We start from the raw sequence: 4,744 nt of genomic DNA on the forward strand, positions 1-4,744 counted from the left end.
TAACTGTACAAACTCCACTTGTCTTTTCCGAATTTTTTTGTCGGATTTTTCTGAAACTTTGCCGGGGCATTTCTGAGGTTTTAAGGCTTCTAAAAATGTATTCATGGGTATTTAGGGGCTTGATTTGACTTGGATTTCTCTTAAAATACAAGGATTTTAGGGGAAAATGAAAATTTAGTGGGCCACCCTTCATTGCACTATACACACTCTCTCAGCCTTTTTGCTAGGCAAATGAGCTCCGATCTCGATGAAATTTTGCAGGGGGTTAGGAGAGACCCTAATCCAGACTAGGGTGAAGCTTGGGACCCTATTGGTTTGATTTGGTCGGGTTCTGCTCAAAATTAGAGGGCTTAGGGGTACGGTCAAAATGGGGTGTCTACACATGTCACGTAGTTCGCACATTAATATAGAGTTAAATGAGCCATTTAAAAGAAATTCAAAAGAGTTAACTTTTGGAATTGAAGACCGATTATCGGGCAAGAATGGTGCATGTGGTGGTAACTCCCAATACCTTCCATTCTCGTCACCAGGTAACGAGTCTAGATTTCTGGTCAATTATGGGTCCATGATCCCTCATCTAGGTGGCGATTCTGTCCCCTCTTTTGCGTGGAATTCGGATTGCCTTAGTGATCCCAAGTTCACGGAAAAGATGAATTAAATCACACATTGCTAGGCTCGACGGCTTACCCCTGCCCTTATGGGTACTGGGTTGCACGTTTGTTTGCACCCTATGGCTTGGTTGCTGCCTGCTTGGTTGGGTAATTAAAATCAATAATAAAAAGCACACGCCATTCGCGTGGGTACGAGAGACCAAGAGAGAGCGTGGCGGCTCACGCCCCACCCCTCTCGCGGGATCGGGTCCCACAGTATGCAACAATTATAAACCATTAATTACATACCATTAAATTTAATTAAAAACCTTTCTCCTTCCCCATGGTTTCATCTAAACCCTAAGTATATAGGATTTAGTTACTCATGAAGAAAGTCAAAGAAACAAAAATAAAAAGTAGAAAGAAGAGAATTGCCATTAAGAACTTGAGAAGGAAAAAGGAAACAATAAGAACTCTTCTTTAATTGAAATTGAAAGCAAAAATACATCAAATTGTAATTTAAAATAAAGAGCAAAATAAGAAAAACTTATTCTTTTTCTCCTTCAATGGTTGAATCATTGTCCTCCTTCAAGCCTTGATCGGATTCCTCTCATCGATACGAGTCCAACGGATCCGACCACGCGCGAATCGGAGCTAAAACGAAGAAGTTATGGTCCGTTGAAGTTTTAGAAAAAAATAAAAAAAACTACTGAAGACGCGACGAGACGAGACGAGACGAGACTAAAAATTCAAGAAGATGGGAGAGAGTTCAAGAGAGATTAATATATAGATTTTGGGTGAGAAAGGTTGCTAAATTAAGGGATTGAAAAAGATGTAAGGTGGAGATTAAAAAGCTAATCTTAGGAAACAAATGAAAGGACAAGATTAAGGCTTGAATGGGCTTTCTATATCTCTTCTAAAAAACACATGGGTTACTTTCCTTTTTTTTTCTTTCCAAAGGTTTGTCTAAAACCTTCTAATTATTTTGTCAAGCAACTTTCTAAATGGTAGAAAAATAATGGAAAGTTTCCAAGTTGAGGAATATGTGTATGAAAGGACCAAATTGTCCCTATCTTTCGAATGAATTGCAACAATGCCATATACTTTCGCAAATGGCAAATCTACCCTTCCATTGTAATGCACATAAACAACAAATAATTCACTTCTCCTCTGTTGATCATTTCAATCTCAACCATTGGAATTAAGATCCTTTCTCTTCACTTATTTTTCATCATCCATCCTTGAAATTTCATCTTTCAAAGCAAAGTAAGGGGGTGTGGCATTATCAATTTCATCCTACTAAAGCATCATGCCAATTCGGCCAACTAAGGCATCTTGGAACTTTGGATTCTCATGGCAATTTGTCATTTCTTCACTATTTTCATATGTTAAGCTCAATTTCCTTCATAATTCCAATAAAAATCCTGAAACAACAAAAACAACAAAAATACCTTAGTAGCACTGCTTAAAACATAAAATATGCATGCATCTGTAGACACCCCCATTTTGCTCCGCTTTAATCAACAAAGAAGTTAGTGTTTTGCTATCGATTTTTCAGTGTTTCCCATTCCCGTGTCCGCTTCTTATGTTCTCTCAATCTTTCCGATCATTTCTGCAATGTTCTGCATTTTTGTTTTTTCGCCAAGTGTTGAGAAGGGTTATTCAGAAGAATCCAAGCAAGAGAGAATTTTGACCCATTTGCTGGGCCCGCATTGAGCATTTGGATTTAATTTGGATCGAGCAAGTTGGCCCATGTAAGGAATATTCAAGTCATCTGTGGAGTTTATTATGAATATTAACGATCAAATTTTATAAGAGGAATAAGTGTGCCTAACATGGAATGGGGTTCACTAAGTTGAAACAAGCGGACCCGCCTAAAATTTCGATGAATGGATCTCATGGAAAATTCGGCCAAGGAATAGGCCTAGCATTTGGTTGTGGGATTTAAAATTGAGTGGCCCACTAAATGTGCGTAGGACCCACCCAAAGTGATTCAATTCTATTCTTTTGGGTCCATATTTAAATCCATCGAAAAAAAAAGATTTATGGGGCACCAATTAAGCAATATGGAGGCGATTTGAAAGGGTGCGATCTATTTATATTAAGGCCTATTAGTTGAGTGGCTCGGATCACCGAAAAAGACTTATTAGGGGGGTGCAAGTTAAAATCAATATAGTGGCTTAATTGAGTGGATGGTGTGGATTATACCAAGGTGCCAGCTCTCTCATGATGGAAATAAATTATCGTCCGGCTATTATGGGTATTCTTATTGATAGTAACCAAATCCAATGTCTATGTACATTGCCTTGCATCGGATAGATGGCATGCATGCACACTAAAATAGCAACAGTGCTTGTCTCCAACATTTAAATAGCCACTTGCTATTTTTCTTATGGAGGCAGGGGGGTAAGGAAAGCCAAAACGACACTTTCTTTCTATATTACAGATGAGATGAGGGCGCATATTGTATTTTTTTGTTTTTGGAGGACAACACAGAAACCATGTATGGCTTGAATGGAAGAGTTGTGCTGTTAAAACCGTGGGGTCCACTGTGTATGTTTCCCAAAATAAAAAAAAATTTCTTTACAAGGTGGAGTTCGGCTGAAACTTGAGATGGGGATCCCTTTGGGATTTTCCGTCTAGTTCTAGTAGGGCGATCAGATTAGCAATGTGGAGCACTAGACATGTGGCCTGCTATTGTTACTAGCATGAGATCACATCTTGGATTTTTTTTTTGGATGCAAAAATGGAATGCAGATGTAAGGATGGAAGAACATAATCGGCAATTGGTGGGAATTAACTAATTGGCAAAATGGAAGTTGGGTTGTCTTTATGGAAATAAGTCTATAATGGGAATGGACGGATTAGCATGTGGAGAGATTATTTTCTTTTTTGGGATTGGATTACCATGAGAAAGGAGGAAAGGAAGAATAAAAACACAGAAAGAGAGGAAGGAAGGGGTGACTCTGTTTTTTTGGCCGCTGGGAACAGCAGCTGAGAAACAGAAAAGAAAAAAAAAGAGAACAGCAGCTCTCTGTGTTTTTTTTGGTCTCGCTCATTCCCTCCATCTCCCCCACTCTCCGTCAATCTCTCTCTCACTCTTTAAAATCTCTCTTCTATTTCACAACTCTCTATTATTCTCATTTTCTCTATTCTCTAACTATCACTCTCTTACTCTCTCTCTCTCAATCACTCTCGTTTCTCACCATCTCTGCCTCTGCTTCACACTCTGTTTCACTCTCTACCTCTCTATCTCTCTCTATCCATCTGTGTTTCTCTCTCTCTCTATCTCTCTGTGTCTCTCTCTCTCTCTACCTCTCTATCTCTATCACTCTTAACATCTCTCTCTCCCTCATTCCCTCTCTGTAACTCTCTCTTTCATTCCCTCTCTGTAACTCATTCTTTCATTCCCTCTCGGGCACTCATTCTCTCACTCCCTATCTGTCACTCGCTTATTTATCTCGGTTTCACTCTCTCTCTCTCATTCATTCTCTCTATCTCTCTCATTCATTCTCTCTGTCTCTCTCTATCTCTCTCTCCATCTGGTAGAGAAAGCAAAGTATAAAAGAAAAAAAACAAAGAAAGCGGAGCGGATTGCACGTCGGCGAGATTTTTCGGATTTTTCGGCTTTTGAATTCGGCGAGGATCTCTATCACAGGTAGGTGCACTATTCTCAGATTTTTCCAGGATTATTTGGTTTTTTTTTATATATTTTTGCATGATTTTAACATTTAATTGAATTTAATTCAATATTATATGTGTGTGCTCAAAATCATGATCTACATGAGTGTTTCAATTCCGATTCGTCTCGAAATTTAATACACTGATCTATTTAAGTAGACTAAAATAACCATTGGATCGAATCGGACATTGGATCAAAGGATTTCGAAAATTTGAGTGAAGAATGGAATTTCATTTAAAATAATTACTGAGAAATTACGAAATTTGAAAAAATAGTTATCTCAGGATCATCTATTTTCTGAAATTTTAAATTTTTTTTGTGTTCATCACATCAGAACAAGATTAAAGGACATTTTCTAGAGTCGTAATTTTCTCAAATATCATGTTTTAAAAATAGAAAACTCTTCAAAAACATCTTTTTGACGAAGAAAAATAAAATATATACTAAATAGATTCCAAAATTAATGAAGTTT

The sequence above is a fragment of the Tasmannia lanceolata genome, unplaced genomic scaffold (assembly GCF_043159265.1).
Source record: "Tasmannia lanceolata isolate RefF3 unplaced genomic scaffold, GAP_Taslan_0.1 ptg000012l, whole genome shotgun sequence".
Classification (NCBI taxonomy): Eukaryota; Viridiplantae; Streptophyta; class Magnoliopsida; order Canellales; family Winteraceae; genus Tasmannia; species Tasmannia lanceolata.